This window comes from Hemicordylus capensis, chromosome 6, assembly GCF_027244095.1.
Source record: "Hemicordylus capensis ecotype Gifberg chromosome 6, rHemCap1.1.pri, whole genome shotgun sequence".
Classification (NCBI taxonomy): Eukaryota; Metazoa; Chordata; class Lepidosauria; order Squamata; family Cordylidae; genus Hemicordylus; species Hemicordylus capensis.
In genome coordinates, this window is record NC_069662.1 from 77,360,465 (window position 1) to 77,377,762 (window position 17,298).

Consider the following 17,298-nt stretch of genomic DNA (forward strand, 5'->3'; position numbering starts at 1 on the left):
TGGGACAGCAACATATGGCAGGGTGGTGATACCTGGGGTCAGGTTTCAAAGGCAATCCCAATCAGGATTTCTTGAAATTCTAAGGTCTATTTTTTGTACAATGATGTTGCAAAAGGGGGACCCAGCATCAAATCATACATGTGCACAAATTGTGCATGTGCAAGACAGTTTTGTTGTGGGCCTCTTACAAGGGCGATGTTGCAATTGCTGTCAGAAGAAGGGCTGGTGCGGCATGGGATTTAAATGCCCTTTTTTGGCCGAGGGTGGGCAGACCATTCTGAAAAGGCATGATCATTTTTGGCACTCCCCCTTGAAGATCGTGGCCTGGGACATTCTGACACCTTGCCCACAGTGAGCACTGTGGAGCTTTCTGGGATGCGGCCTTGGCAGACCAGGAAGAGGGAGGGGCTCCCCTGCCTTGAAAACCGAGGTTGCCGTACCACAATTGGATGAATGTCTGTGATGCAATGCATGATTAGAAAAATTAACCACGGGTCCAGCGACCTCCAGTTTCCCATTACATGCGAATGGGCCCCTAAATAACCTGTTCACATGGTAAAGGTTTGTGTATTCTCCCACTTCAGACTGCAAGTGGAAAATCATTTGACTGAATGTTCTCTCATATTAAAAATAACTCCTTGCACACAGAAAATGCAAATTGTGTTTATTACAATTGTATGTTAGCATATATGTGATAACGTTTGTATCTGGATTGTATTGCATTCTCAATGAACTATCATGAGCTCAATTTAAATTAAAAAGTAGTTTTGAAAAAGAAAACAAAATGTCATGAACAAAGGTCTAGGCTAGCTGTATTCGGTCAACATCAGTGGGTTTCACCCTTCCACTGTCAGAGGTAAGCATGTGAGACAGAGGGATGAATCAAATAATTGTCCTGGGCTGACTGGAAGGGCATGGGGGGGAAGGCTGCACTTGACCAGATGACTGGATGTCCCTTCATCAGGGTGCTTCCCACGTTCCAACATGGACAGCCCTCCTCTGTGCAGCTCCTTGAAGCACAGAGCAGGGTGGAGGGATCTGGGGCCGGAACTTGTTGTTCTGGCCTCCAGGCATCACTCAATGCAATGCATGGCACACACATTGCACTGGGGAGTCACCCCCATCAGACAGGTTCTCTATGTGCCCATCTCTGTGACTCCTCAGGCTGCATGCAGCTCAAGCAAGTTAAGAGAGCGAGAGCACCCTTAATCTTGGCCAAAAGCTGGATTGATTAAGGGGGTTAGGCAGGTGGGGAGCTGAGGGGTGCGTGAGGATCACGCCACTCTCATGACCAGCCTAGCCCTTCTTGGAGCTGCCCAGACAGGGTTAGGTTGGTTGTGAGAACAGTCTCAGTGTCTTCTTAGTCATGACACCCAACACTTCAGAATACCTTCTCCTGGAAGTCTCTTTAACTCCCTCTCTGCTCACCTTTTGGTGGGTGGCAAAGACTCAGTGAGCTTAGTTCTTGCTAATTTCTGGGAGGGATTTATTTATTTATTTATTTACTTATTTATTTATTTATTTATTTATTTATTTATTTATTTGCTGTTAAATTGTTATTAATTTCGTGTGTGTGTTTTTGTGCCACGGCGGCACCTGAACTCAAACATTTTAATAAAACAATGTATATAAATGTAATTAAAAGAATAATCAATAAAAGCAATAAGCTAAAAAAAACAGCAGATGTAAAACTATAGCAATAGCAATAGCACTTACATTTATATACCGCTCTATAGCTGGAAGCTCTCTAAGCGGTTTACAATGATTTAGCATTTTGCCCCCCAACATTCTGGGTACTCATTTTACCGATCTCGGAAGGATGGAAGGCTGAGTCAACCTTGAGCCCTTGGTCAGGATCGAACTTGTAACCTTCTAGTTACAGGGCGGCAGTTTTACCACTGCGCCACCATGGTAAACTATGTATACCAGAATAACTAGCTAATTAAGAACTCCAGTAATGACTCCAGTAAAGCTAGTCAGAATTCTGAAAGGTGAATGTCATGCAGAGAGGGGCCCAGTAAACAATTAAATAAATAGTTTTTGAGATGTAAAGAAGTATCTTCTTACCTCAATTTCTGTGGGAATGAGCAGGATATAGGGATAGTCAGCAAGGGAAGTAACTAAACATCCTTATTTCATATTCATGATCATCCTAACTTAAAAGTACCGGAATATAGGCTGTGTAAACTTCTTACAGGTTTGCATTTATTTTCAAAGTATGTATGCTTCAGTTTTTACCCATTTACGTTTGAAGGATCGGACATGAATCATTAAAAACTTATTGGGATCATTAGAATTTTATTGGGACCATGACCTCCAAAGCCAAACCAGTCTTTTCACTATAAAGTTGCCACCTGACCTGTGAAGTGCTACATTTCAGACACAGATTTACCACTGCAAGTGCGAACTTGGTATATATTGAATCCTATGCTTTTGAGATTTAATTTGAACAGAGGGTGTTGAAGTTTGTTCATCCAGCCATCCATGTAGATGCTATCACTTTCCCTGTTTAAGCTACACTAGAGACAGCATGGTTTTGACCCAACCTCCGTAGTTTTCCATTTTGCTTGGCTGGGATATATATGTGTGTATGTGTATGTGCAGTGAGCTGTGCCTTTAGTGTCGCTCTATATGTAACATGAACTTTTGTAATAAAGCATATGTGTGAGTACATGAAGACTTCAAGATCCAGGAGACCTACTGCAATGTGTAGGGATTTTGTGCATCAGCCCCAGTGATGCTTCACATTGGTTGTTTTTTCCCCCCTACAATGAGATGAATCTCATATTCAGGTTGTCTTCATGTGAGTGCCAAACCCAGCTCCTGTGCAATGAAGACAGGGAAAAGAAAAGACAAAGATGGAGAAAAGTAGGAGCAAGGCAACAGTGGTCTGGCTGGAGCACCACATGAGGATCACCTCCCCTTCTGCAGGTGAAGTTCCATCCATGGATCGAGTCAAATGCTATTTGGTGGTGTCTGTTTATGCATTCAGTTGTGAGTCATCAAGGGAAGAGAAATGAAATAGGGAAACCATCGCCCCCCTTTTGGCCTTCCAACAAAAGCTGCACTTTTCCAACAAAAGCTGCACCTTAATTAGTTCATGTTCAACTCCTCGATGAGCTTCACATGCTATTAGCAGTTTACTTCAAGAGGCCTTCCTGATTGCCTTTTAGAGAGAAAAAGCTTGCCTTTTATCATTAACAGTCTCTTAACTTCAGGCACAATATGTGCTCCAGTCCTGCATGCAGTCAAGAAAATATGCTTCCCTTCTACAACAACAACTGACTCAACAACAAGGAGGAGACTCCAAATGGAACATCAGGAATATACCAACCTGAAGCATGATGCTTGTTTCATATTTTATTAGAGTGCACATTAATTGCATACCTTGTTTATATGTATATACAACATCTTCATTAATGTAATGTTCTAAATATTAAAATTTGCCTCTCAAAGGACATCAGTCAGTTTTGTTCAGAAAGGAATTTTCTGTTCCAAGAAGTGCTTGACCTGTTTGCCCCCTCTAATGCCCTGAGTCAGAAAATACACCCAACTTTCCCAAAAGGTCTTTCTTAGCAGTTTGCATCCCATTCTATTGATGGCAACTGACATAATTGTGGTTTTCATATGACAGTGCTTTAAAATGTACATCTCTGAAGAGAAGGCCTAATGCACCTGTAGATGTGTGGAAGAATCCATCTGCATGGGCAATTGCAATGATGGACAAGGTGACTGGCTGAACTGTTGGTGCCAGGTGCCAGAGGTTTGCAGGTGCTAGAAGTTTGTAAAGGACACAGAAATTGTGTTGGTCCAGTGGAAGAAGAATCTAAAGTCCACTGTCTGATAATATCTTCATTAAGCCCAAGTAAAAGGACACAAAATTGTGCTGCTCATATTGGCTCACTTTGGTTCCTCCTGATAATGGTATTACCAGCCTGTAGTTTTAAAGGCTTGTGAATTCAAACCAACTAATGTGTGATCCATGGACATAAACAGGGTTATGTGCATGTATCACTTGCTGGATGGGAAGCACAAGCATAAATTGGATGCACATTTGTGCATTTGAATACACATCTGATTGAAGCTGCAGCCTATCCACATTGCATAATTTTGAATGGGATGTACATTTGAATGTGACTCCTCATCCCCATTCTTTCACCACTAGTCCCAACTTGGCTTGCATGTGACTAGAGCTGGATCAGGGCCACTGTCTAAAGTGTCATGGAGGAGTAATATGTGAGGTTGGAAGGTGAATACTTGGCCTAGTGTCATGATAAGAAGTTCTGTTCTAGTTCTAGTTCTGGCCACTGTCAAACTATTGATGGAAGCATATAGGTTTCTTATTCATTGCCCACTAATTGAACTGGCTGGTCAAGAATCTGAATTAGATGTTTGCAAAAGATGGCCAGTTGCCATCTTTCATCAGCCAGCTCCCATCATACCACCATTTCACACTTTATAAAGCAATTGCAAAAAGTTTCAACATTGTTTCCTACAGAAAACATGTAGTGTGTCTACAGAGCAGAAACACATTCCTAAACATTGGGGGATATGTGCATGAATGTGGAGCGGGGGAAGAGAACTGGTCATCAATGGCTTCCTGGCACATGTCTCCAGCATACTTAGAAATGTGCAGCTGCCTTTCATTCATTCATTCATTCAATTTCTATACTGCCTTTCCAAAAATGGCTCAGGGCAGTTTTCTTTCCTATGTTATGCTTTTGCTGCAAGCAGATACTGTACTAAACAGGGGCATCGCAAAGTTGGAGGCAGCCCTGGGCCCTCTAACCTTGAAAATACTCCCCCAATCAGCCTGGACATCAACACATCTGTAGGCATGGCCAGCCCCGAGGCACAGACATGCTGCCCGTCAGCCTCTCTTCACCAGCAAGTACTTTGCTCACTGTCTGGGTGCTTCATTTCTCTCCCTTATGAATAAGGAAGAGAAAGAAAGCACCTGGCCACTGACTGATGTGCTTGCTTGCTGGAAGAGGCCAATGGGCAGTGTGCCTGTGTTCCAATACTGGCCATGCCTCTTGATGCCAGTGCACAAGTGTGCTGCTGAAGCCAATGAAAGGCATGGTTAGCATTGGGCATGGGTGTGCCACCTGCCTCTCCCAGCTGGTAAGCACTTTGTTCACCAGCTGGGTGCTTCGTTTGCCTCCATCACAAGCAAGGAAGAGAAAGGAAGCACCCAGCCGTAGCCAGCAAATGGAGCATTCACCAGTTGGGAGAGGCCAACAAGCATCATGTCCAGTCACAACAAGCATACTGATGCTGGTCACACCCCTTTTGGAGGTGTCAAAAGCATACTAGTGTGCCAGAGTAATCAAAGAATTGTGAGGAGAGTTCTTAGGAGCAAATGTGTTTCATCTCTGGGTTAAGGGCCCAGCAGCCATGACACTGATCCATTTCTGGTTGCACATCAATAAGGTGATACATCACTAGTTGTATGAGGAGCTGGCTGGGGATGCACTTTGAAATGCACATGGGAATGCACATCCTTTTAAAAGCTACGTAGATGGACTGTGACCCTACTCAAGAGTGAACCCAGATGCACATCTGATGTATGCTTGTGATTCCCAATCCAGCAAGTGATATATATTCATACACCAGTTTGCATGTGTGGATCTCCGTAGCTGAATCAGGGTATATGTCTTCATTGCAGTTTATGACTGTTTATCTTGATCACATTGCTATTTTAAATGTTATTGCTATGTTCCATATTTTTAACCATATATTCCATATTTTTTCAAGGAGGAACTTGCCTCTCTTGGTCAATCCAAGGTTGATTCTTGAATATTGCATAATTAAATGTCCTTATGGCTGTGAAAATTACTTAGAGGCAGACTTTAACTCATTTAAAATTTCAGCAGGGCTTACATTGTCCTACTTTACATCTTGGTGTTTTTCTGTTGGTCAGACCATGACAACATTAACTTTCTCTTTGCAAGTAAGAAAGGTTCAGAAGAAGAATGTTGTGGGGTCAAGCCTAGGGTCCATCTAGGGCAGCATCCAGTTTGCAACATTGCCCAGCCAGCAGAGGTGCACCTAGGTAATTTTGGAGCCAGGCCCTAAAGGCCTTTTTGAGGCTCAGGGTGGTTTACACAGAGAAATAATAAATAAATAAGGATGGATCCCTGTCCCCAAAGGGCTCACAATCTAAAAAAGAAACATAAGATAGAGACACCAGCAACAGTCACTGGAAATACTGTGCTGGGGGGTGGATAGGGCCAGTTACTCTCCCCCTGCTAAATAAAGAGAATCACCACGTTAAAAGGTGCCTCTTTGCCAAGTTAGCAGGGAATATCTATCAAATCAATATGATAGATATTACAAATCTGATGGATATGATAGATATCTAATATGAGATATAATATCTCATATAATAGATATTAAACATCTGCATGGATTTGAGACAACTTAATCACAGATATTAGGAATGTGCAGAACATTTCAAGCTTGAAACATTCCGACTCAAAACAAGCCGTTACGAATATTTTGAACTCAAAAGAGAACACACTTCAAATGAATGGCCTGTTTCGAGATCAGAATGGGATGACCCCATTCTAAGTTGGAACATTCCAAATGCCATTTTGGAGGTGTGTTTTTCCTTTGCTGACTGGTTTTGGCACTGGCTTCCAATTAGCTTGTGATCTCTTTGCTTCTTGGTTGACTTGTTATCATACAAATCAATTTGATTTGTATGAATTGATTTGTTATCATACAAATCAATTTGATTTGTATGAATCCCATTCTGTGCACATCCCTAACATATCTATTTTAAGTATAATCTGTTGGATGATCACTGTTAAGGACAATAAACTTTTTTAATGATAACTGTACACTTTATATTGGTCACAGTCCATCAGAGAGTTACGCAAGCCCTATGAAATCAATTGAGTTAGGAATGTTTAACTATCCATTGACTTGTTGCCCTTGTGCTTTGTGTATAAACAAATTGTGTACTGTGCTGGTCAACTGAGCTGCTTTTTAATTCAGTGTCTATTTTCATACCACTTTAAAAGGTCCAGAGTAGTGACCTGTTAATAACAAATAAGATTATATTCATTGTCTGTTTAAAAACCAATTTTATTTGAAGAAGAAGAAATGAATCATCCTTTTCATGTCTCTGGCTTACTTCTGTTTGGTCCCAGATCAAAACAAGATAAAAGCATATTATAGATTCTTTTAATCTGCTATGTACATATGACTGCATATTCAGTTCTTGTTATTCAGAGATGAATGCACTTTGTTCTACCATATCTGGAAGAAAAAAAGAACACAGTAGATTAGGGAAATCAACCTGTTATATATACACTCAAAAAAAATGTTAAGACGATTTTAAAAGTGTGTTATGTTTATTCTGTCATAGCTGTTTTCTCCAGAATGAACATAATTTGTTCACTCAGTTATTATGGAGAATCCAAGCAATGTTGCTGCCAAATAATTGAAATCCAGTGTTTTTCTTTTCATCCTCCTGACTTTTTAAAAAAATTCTTGGATTGTGGCTTCCCACTGCCCTAATTTTAAGTATACTTGCAGCATAAACCTGTCCAATGTGGACTGGCTGAGCCCTAGTGAGGCTTCTCTCAGCTACCATACTCAGGAGTCATTTCCTGATCATTCTTGGACACCGTTGGTCCTTTAACTAGTTGTTTCCTATTTGCAGCCTGAACAATCAGAGAGAGAGAGAGAGAGAGAGAACTGTGCTAATAAACAATAAAATAAATTAAGCAGCAAAAGGTGGGAGTGATCAAGTTGAGAGCAGGAAACAACTAATTAAAAGGCCAGTTGTCGTCAGGAGAAATATAACCTTTGCTGAATGGAACTTGGACATACAAAGATATTAGGATCTTTCCCATGAGAAAAGACACTATGAGTTTGTTATGTGGCCTAAAGTGCTATATTGAATGTTTTGTGGAGCCACCATTTTAATTCTGCTTCAGCTGACTGCAGAAGGTTGGTGTCTTAGCATCACTAAAGGGAATGACATTAACTCATGACTGAAGCAAATTCTGAGTTTTCAGATTTTAAAAACCATTTTTTCTTTTCCTTATGACCTTTGCTCCCCCACTTCTGTCACCCTCAATCACAAAAAAAATCCTTCTTTTGTAAATGATTAATGATTCCATCCCTAATGATTCCATCCATTATCTTTTACTTGCTCTTATACCTGACACTCAACCACAGAACATCTACAGTGTGTGGTCCTTCTTTCTCTCTGATCCTTATGGGGTCATGTTCTTGGAACCTCTTTAGACAGCAGTAGCTCTGCCCCTGCCCATTACAGAAATCTGTAGAGTAAATGCAATTGCTTTTTTGAGTTAACTGAAAGTGACCAGGTCTTAGGACCACATTCAGGTTTCCTAAAAAGAGCTGGCAACCCCCTATCATTGTTGTACATCCCCCCTTCTTCTTCTGTCCAAATTCAATACAGCTTGTTTACATATCTGGTGATTGGCTCTGGTCCAGGTTCCTCATTCCAAGCTTCATGTTAGATCTGTGATACCTGTGGATTTTTGTTTTTCTGTGACTGTGGATAAAATCCCCTAATCCTGAGTAAACTAGTGTGTTGTTAAAGCCTATTATTTCCAAGCAGTGATTACCTGACTGCAAGTGTAGAGACATCTGTGCTTGTGACTAACAGTTACAGTCTGCTGTCAAGGGATAAAGAGACCAAAGCCTGTTTCTTTAAAGCATGAGTTCTTAAGACCAGGTCAAACTAATCTCTTATCAATACTATCCCCCATTTTATCTACCTATGTTATCAATTTTTCCTTATCAATAAGTTCCACAGCCTCAGGCTCGGGAAATACTCAGACACCCAATTCTTGCCAAAATTATAACATCATCCTCATGTCATTATGTCTCAATGCACTAAGATCAACAACTTGGCATGAAATACAGATATATATTTTATCACTAGGTTGGTACCTTCTACCTGTTTTCTGTTTTAGATGTGTAAACTGTGACCCAAGTGCTTCTTCCTTTGGAATTTTTAAGTGATCTAGTTCAGAGTCAGCCTTTCTCTGCAAACATTTAATTATGAAAAGAGTCTCTGGCTCTCACCTCAGTAATGTTACATAAGGAGCAGCAGTTCATTATGTAGAACAAATATCAAAAGACTTGTAAAAATCATATGAGAATGGCCATCACTGCTCTTTCATTTCCTGAAATGAATCACTGTTGTTTCATTTCTTTCTGAGCCCTGCTAACCACTGCAGGCATTACTTTTTTTCTTCATTCCCTGCAAACTTTGGGCTGCGGCATGCATGCACGTACATCACACACATTCATCACTGCACCATCAAGTAACAACTTGTTCATATTACTGGGATGGAGGTCCTAGTGTATCCATGACTGATAGGGCAAAGCCACCACAAGACGATTTACTGTTTACAGAATGTATGTGCAAAAAGCACTTTGATCATTTTGAATGAATCCATGAGTCTGCATTGTTTTGGTCAATGTGCATAGCAAAATTGCTGTGTGTGCTCCCAGTTTTTGGTTGTGTAGAAGCAAGGTGGGAGAAAAACCTTGCATTTGCAGAGAAGCAAAGTGGCAAAGTTGCTTAAGGCATCAAAAAACCTGCAGTGCTTTTGTTCAGGCAATAATGGCTTCATGATTTCTCACAGCCCATTTCTTCAGATACATATTTAATTAAAGTAAAAGTTTAAAAATTGCAGTATTATTTCTTCAGGTTGGATAAATCTTCCCTAGAAATGCTCACTGTAACACACATTGTTAATGTTGTAATTTGCCTTTCCAGGGAATTGAAAATCTTATTAATATTTAATTATCTCCATAATTATGCAGCAGTGGCACACTAGAGATGCTCTTATGTAAGACTTCCTGAAAAAAATCAGACGAACGTCCTGACAAATATACTGTAGAACCTGACAGATGTAAGTACTGTAAAGGAAAATGAAATTGTCAGGTATGTGTGTATATGTATTATATATATTCCTCTAACAAAAAGGCTTTTTCATCTCAAATTTTAATGAAAATACATTTCATCTTCCAGTCATATGGCAACAGCATGAACCTAAAGGAGAAACAAGTTGTGTGAGGCTTCTGAATTTCATGGGATCTTAGTAGTCCATTTCCAACCATGCAAATTGTCCATTGACCTGTTGTGAGTGCTGTATAGTTGTTCTACTTGTATGGGGGATGGTGCAGCAGAGTGGCTGAGAGACTGAGCTGTGAGCCAAAAAGTCCTCATTAGGTGGTCTTAGGCAAGCCACTGACTGTTAGACTACACTCCCTTCCGGTAATATGAAGAGATGGTCAGAGCTGGCTCCAGAAGGTCGCAACAGCAGCCATTTTATGGGGCCCTAAGACCAGCAAAGCGCTTACTTCCTCAAGAGTGATGATTGCCACTGACCAGAAAATACTGGCATCTAAACAGCTGTTTCATCTAGTGAAATCAGCAAGGAAGCCTTTCATGGCTGCAAAGTAAGCATTATACCTGCTGATTAAGTTGAAGTCAGTGAAAAAGCAATTCTACTGAATTCTAAAACAGGTGTATGTGTGTGAGGTGGGGCGGGGCGGGGGCGGTCTTAGCAAAATGAGCAAGCCCTGCTTACCAATTCCCACCATTTATTTATTTATCAAATTTTTACACCGGCCCAAACTTTCATCTCTAGGCAGAAAAAAATAGCTTAAACAAGTTAAAAACATATTAAAAAAAACTTTTTTAAAAAATTAACAATTTAAAAATAAACCAGAGAGTAAAACCTAAAAAAACATTTAGGAAGCTGAGAAAGCTTGGGCGAAAAGATGGGTTTTCAGATGTTTTTTGAAAATTGCCAGAGATGGAGAGGATCATATCTCTGCAGGGAGCGCATTCCACAATCTTGGGGCAGAGACCAAGAAGGTCTGTCTCTGTGTAGCCACCAAATGAGTTGGCAGTAACTGGAGACAGACTTCCTCAGATGACCTCAGTGGGCGGTGGGGCTCGTAGTGAAGAAGATGCTCTCTTAAATACCCAGGGCCTAAGCCATTTGGGGCTTTATAAATTATAACTAACACTTTGTATTTTGTCTGGAAACCTATTGGCAGCCAGTGTAGCTCCATCAGTAAAGGAGTAACGTGGTCTCTCCGAGATGACCCAGAGACCAACCTGGCTGCTGCATTCTGAACCAACTGAAGTTTCCGGACTACATACAAAGGCAGCCCCATGTAGAGCGCATTACAGAAGTGAAGTCTGGAGGTTACCAACAGATGTACCACTGTTTTGAGGTCATTGATCTCGAGAAACGGGTGCAGCTGGCGTATCAGCCAGAGCATTTAGTTATATGATTCACAAAGGTGCTCTTACCCCTGGACTTTAGGGTCAATGTCCAGGGCCTCTGCAGCCTCTCCCCCGCCCCCACAATGCTCTTTAGTCTGTCCTGATTGTTGTGGTCACCTGGCAGAGCATGATGATGCTTAATTTGCAAGCGGGTGTGTGTGTGTGCTCCAAAATCCTTTAGGTCCAGGCTCCAAAATTAACTAGGTGCACCTCTGATTATTCATAGGCCCCCTGTAGTCTCCTAAAAACAATAGCTAAGGGGCCAGAACAGAAGGTAAAGGACCTCAGCCCCCTCCACCTCCCGTAATTTGAACACTGCTTTGCACTCAAGCAGGTCAGAGGCAATGTGAATGGATTCCCAGTTTGTACACCCTGTCTCTAATAGGGTCCTCCTGAGAGTGCATTGCCTGAGGCCATCTCAAAGTGCCCCTTGCCATTCTGTGGTATCAGTAATAGTGCTTCTGCAAGACTGTGTAGCTTGGAAGTTCCTGCAAAGGCAATGGTGCAAATGATATGAGGAAGGGGTTAAACTGTCTTTGCCCTACCGAAAGCAAGTGATCAAGGTGAAAAAGACACAATCACGCTGAGCCTGCCCCACAAGGAGCATGCCCAATGGAAGCTGCTTTCCTAAGATCCTGACGCCCTGCCCATAGTCTGGCAACATGACAGGCATGTAGCTTGCTGGTATTCGGCCTCGGCAGACCAGGAAGAGGAAGGGCCTTCTCTGCCCAGAAGCCAGAGGTTGCTAGACCGTGGTTGGTTGATTGACTGTGGGATGATTCCCGGCTTCAGAAATTAACCTTGGGTTTGTCAACCTGAGGTTTCATGCAATGTCCGAAGGCACCATAGTGTGGTATATCAGTCAAAAGGTACTATGCCTTCCAATGGTGTTGTATCAGCAAGTACCAAGCTATGATGCATGTGGATACACACATCTCAGTGTGGCAGCTGAATAAAACAGCAAGTGAAAGTAAGTGGCTTAGGCATGCTGAATGCACCTGCAATGCCATCCTTGCTCTCGGGTGCTTTTAGAGAGTAGCTGTATTCTGTCCAGATCCACTGCTGAGTTTATGGATTTTGTTAAATGTCTCCCACAGGGGATCCCAGAAGTGGCTGAATGAATGGACTGAGGATTTTTTTTTAATTGCCATGCAGCATAGCACTAGGGAAGAAGGCAAGGCATGTACCCCAGCATGGAATACTGCTTTACAATGAAAAATAAGGGGGAAAGACATCATTGTCATCATTGTTAGCCTTTTACCTATACATCCAGAAAACACCTGTGTTTTAACAGACAATACCCAACCCAGAAATGGCACAAAATGGAATCTCATAATAGGGGTGTGCAAGCTGGCTCGGGATGAGCCAGGATCAACGTCAAACCTGCTTGGCTCAACAGGTTCAAAGTTGAACCAATCAGAGTGTGAACTGAACTGGGCCCAATTTGAACAGTATCAGTTTGGAGCTCTACTGGTAATCTGGTGAGGATTCCAGTAAGGGTGTAGGGGGATACCGTGAGCCTAGATGGGACAGGAGGGGGAGTCAGTTAGTACTTAAAAGTACTATCTTCAGTGGCAGCGGGGCGGGGTCGGCAGTGGGGCGGGGTCAGCAGTGTCTCCCCCACACACACTCTGCCAGCTTCCCCCAGAGTAGCCAGGGCTGTTGGCGGCCCGGTTTGGGACTCTGCGCATGCATGGAGACCATTTTTATGATCTCCATTCTTGTGCAGAGGCCATTTGTACTCTCTTGATTGTGAAAAATAAATCTAAATAACAAGTCTGTTCATCACATAGCTTTTTCTAAAAGAAACCAGAAATATGCTGTGTTCACCCAAGGATGATTTGTCAGTTATACATAACATACATATTCCCAAATCCAGAATACATATGTCTTTAAAGAGTCCCTCAATATTGCCGTAATCTCTTTTTGAAATTAAATCTATTTTTAAACCTATTAACCCCAACATATTTATAAAGGTATATTTTTCTGTCCAACAAAATAATTCTAATGAGATCACTATCATTTTACTCAATGGATCTATGAATAACTCTTTTGCCAGATCATAAAAATTATCAGTCTATTATGACATAAATTACTCTTTCTTGTCACAACAAATCATCAACCTGATGCTTTGGGAGAGATATTATCCATCTTTTCACAATTATGCATTTTTTTAAAAAGTATAAATGACACATAAAGGACAGAAGGAATCATGCAACTGAGATCCATCCTGAATGCAGAACTAATTCACACAATTTAGAGGGGTGGTATACTGAAGCTAAGAGCAAATATTTTTGGTTAGTCTGCATTGAACGAATGCCTAGTGCAGCAGCTCACCTACCATACGCAGAGATCCTAATTCACCACTATCATTTAGAAGCATTTCTATGACTTAAGAATATAAGAATAGCCCTTCTGGATCAGGCCCAAGGCCTATCTAGTCCAGCATCCTGTTTCACACAGTGACCCACCAGGTGCCTCTCTGTAGCCCACAGGCAAGAGTTGAGGACACACCCTGTCTCCTGCTGTTACTCCCCTGCAACTGGTATTTAGAAGCATCTTGCCTCCTTGGCTGGAGGTGGCCTGTCCTCCAGGAATTTATCTAAACCTTTCTTAAACCCATCCAGGCTGGTGGCTGTCAGCACATCTTCTGGCAGAGAATTCCATAGGTAAATTATGTATTGTGTGAAAAAGAATTTCCTTTTGTCAATCCTAAATTTCTTGGCAATCAGTTTCTTGAGAAGACTCCTGGTTCTAGTGTTATGCGAGAGGGAGAAAATGTTCTCTCTATCAACTTTCTCCACACCAAGCATGGTTTTATAGACCTCTCGCATGTCTCTCTCCCCCCCACACCCAGTTGTCTTTTTCTAAACTAAAAATCCCCAGGTTTTGTAGCCTTACCTCGTATGGAAGGTGCTCTAGGCAACTTGGTTGCCCTCTTCTGCATCTTCTCCAGTTCTAGAATGTCTTTTCTGAAGTATGGGACCAGAACAGTACACAGTACTCAAAATGTGGCCACACCTCAGTTTTGTATAAGGACATTATAATATTAGCAGTTTTATTTTCAGTCCCCTTCCTAATTATTCCTAGCATGGAAAGGGCATTTTTCACAGCTCCTGCACACTGTTAACACTTTCAACAAGCTGTCCACTGTGACCCAAAGATGGATTTCCTGGTCAGTCACCAAGAGCTCAAATCCCATCAGTGTATATGTGAAGTTGTGGTTTTTTGCCCTAATATGCATCATTTTACACATGCTTACACTGAACCGCAGCTGCCATTTTGTTGCCCACTCAACCAGTGTGGAGAGAACTTTTGGAGCCCCTCTCAATCTGTTTTGGATTTCACTGCTCTGAATAGTTTGATGTCATCTGCAAATTTGGACACCTCGCAGCTTACTCCAACTTCTAGATCATTTATTAATAAATGTAAAAGTACTGGTCCCAGTACAGATCCTTGAGGGACCCCACTTCTTACTTCCCTCCATTTAGATAACTGTCCATTTATACTCACCCTCTATTTCCTGTCCTTCAACCAGTTACCAATCTACACATGAACCTGTCCCCTTATTCCGTGACTGCTAAGTTTTCTCAAGAGTCATTGATGGGGAACTTTGTTGAAAGTCCAAGTATACTTTTTGAAAGTCCAAGCATACTATGTCAACTGGATCACCTTTATCCACACACCTGTTGACACTCTCAAAGAACTCCAAGAAGTTGGTGAGGCAAAATTTACCTTTGCAGAAGCCATACTTGTTTTCCTTCAGCAGGGCCTGTTTTTCTATTTGCTTAACAATTTTGTCCTTGAGTATGCTTCCCATCAATTTGCTCAGAACAGACATAAAGTTAACCAGCCTGTAATTCCCAGAGCCCCCCTGGATCCCTTTTTAAAGATGGGTGTTACATTGGTTACTTTCCATTCCTCTGGTACAGAGCCTGATTGTAGTAATAAATTACATATTTTTGCAAGGAGGTCAGCAATTTCATATTTGAGTTCTGTGTGGACTCTCAGGTGGGTGCCATTTGGTGCTGACAAGTTGTTAATTTTTAATTTTTCCAGACAGTTTAGAACGTCATCTCTCATCACCTTTATCTAACTCAGTTCTTTAGCCTCTATCCCTGAGAAGCTCGTTTCAGGCACAGGTATACAGTCAGTATCCTCTGGCATGAAGACAGATGCAAAGGACTCATTTAGCTTCTCTGCAATCTTCAGATCCTCCATAATAATTGCTTTCACTCCCTCAACATCTAATGGACCAACTGCCTCCCTGGCAGGCTTTTGTTATTCCCCTTGATGCTTTTAGCTAAATGTTCCTCAAACTCTCTTTTTGCCTCTCTTATTGTCTCCTTGCTTTTCTCTTGCCAGAGTTTGTGTTCCTTTCTGTTCTCTTCTTTTGGGGAGGACTTCCAATTTCTGAAATAAGTCTTCTTCCCCTTTATAGCTTCCTTGACCTTACTTGTCAGCCATGCTGGAATCCTCCTGGACTTGGTGGTACCTTTCTTCCTTTTTGGTATACATTCTAACTATGCTTTTGTTGTTGTTATTTTAAATAAACTCCATGCATTCTGGATCTGGAGCAAAGTGACTCCCCTGATTTTACCTTTCAGTACCTCATTTTAGAGTAGTTTCCTCTTCTGAAGTTCAAAGTGTCTGTGTTAGACTTCCTTGGTGATTCTCTCCTTGCATGTATGCTGAATTTGATCACAATATGGTCACTGTTCTCTAGAGGTTCTAAAGGTTCCACAGCACTCACATCTTGCACCAAGTCCTGGATGCCAGGCCACTTAGGATTTTAAGTCTGCCTCCCCTCTGGTTGGTTTCATGACCAACTGTTCTAGGGCACAGTCATTCAGCACGTCTAGAAATGTGGCCTCTTTGTCATTACCTGAATGTGAATTTACCCAGTCTATGTTTAGGTAATCAAAGTCACCCATTATTACAGCTCTGACTCTCTATGATGCCTCCCTGATTTCCTCCTGCAACTCCCAGTTACTGTCAGTGTTTTGATCATGAGGGCAATGGCACATTCCTAGTAACACATTTCTTTTCAGGCCTTCTATTGTCATCCACAGAGTTATAGGCTTTTCTACACATGTGCGGAGAAAAGTCCAAAATGGGCTGCAGATGGGGGCGTGCACTCATTAGGGAGGGAGGAGGGGATCTGGAAGGAGCTCTCCCTCACTGCCCCATCATGCAGTGGCACTGCTTTAAGGTAAAAGGGGGAACTTTCCCCTTGCCCCCCCCCACCCTCCCTCCTGCAGGTGCTGCAGCCCCATTCCGCCACACAGCAGCATTTTAAAATAAAAGGGGGGATTCTCCCCTCCCCCCACTGTGTGGCCTTTGCTGTCCCCATCCCGCTGCATAGTGGTGGTTTTTAGAAGAAAAATGGAGGGACTAGCCCTTTCCTTCCCATCCTCACTGCAGCTGCCACCACCGCCCCTAGAGACGGGTGGAAAAATTTGAGGAGTGGCAAAGGCACTCCTCAAATTTTGCCACTATAGTCAAGTGCCTACTTTGCCTCTCTTTAAACCCACCACTGTCCCTGTCCTAGCTATAGAGTTTCTATCCAGGTATAACAGTGTCCCACCATGTTTCCTTTATGACCACTCTATGTTTTCATTAGCAACCAAGCACTCCAGCTCACCCATCTTGGCTCAGCGGCTTCTGGCATTGGCATACAAGCATCTATATGCTGAATTTCTTAACTGGTGTGTGCTATCATATTATGGTCGTTTGATCTCTTTGATCAGCCAGCACATCCTTCTGTCTTCTCTTTATCCAGTACTACTCCGGTTGCTACTCAGTCTGTAACAACTCACCTGCTCACCTAGTTTTTCAGGCACTGCCAGATTAGATAGCTTCCTGACAGGGCTCAGGAGTAATTGGTTAAGGGAGAGGTTCTTTTTTTAACCTATTCTGCACTGTTGGAAAGTTGGGAGATTATTTAACGTAATTTGATCTGCTTTGGCAAGCGTATTATTTTTAATTAGTGATTAGTGATG

General features: G+C 42.0%; 1 protein-coding gene across 1 annotated transcript in view; it reads right to left on the reverse strand.

The window, feature by feature from the left end:
• Positions 1 to 7,080: 7,080 nt before the first annotated feature.
• Positions 7,081 to 17,298, reverse strand: part of ABCA13 (ATP binding cassette subfamily A member 13) — a 293,809-nt gene continuing 283,591 nt past the window's right edge. The window contains exon 47 of the mRNA XM_053266156.1: positions 7,081 to 7,266. The gene's annotated coding sequence lies outside the window, so the exon portion shown is untranslated. The remainder of the gene's footprint in view (positions 7,267 to 17,298) is intronic.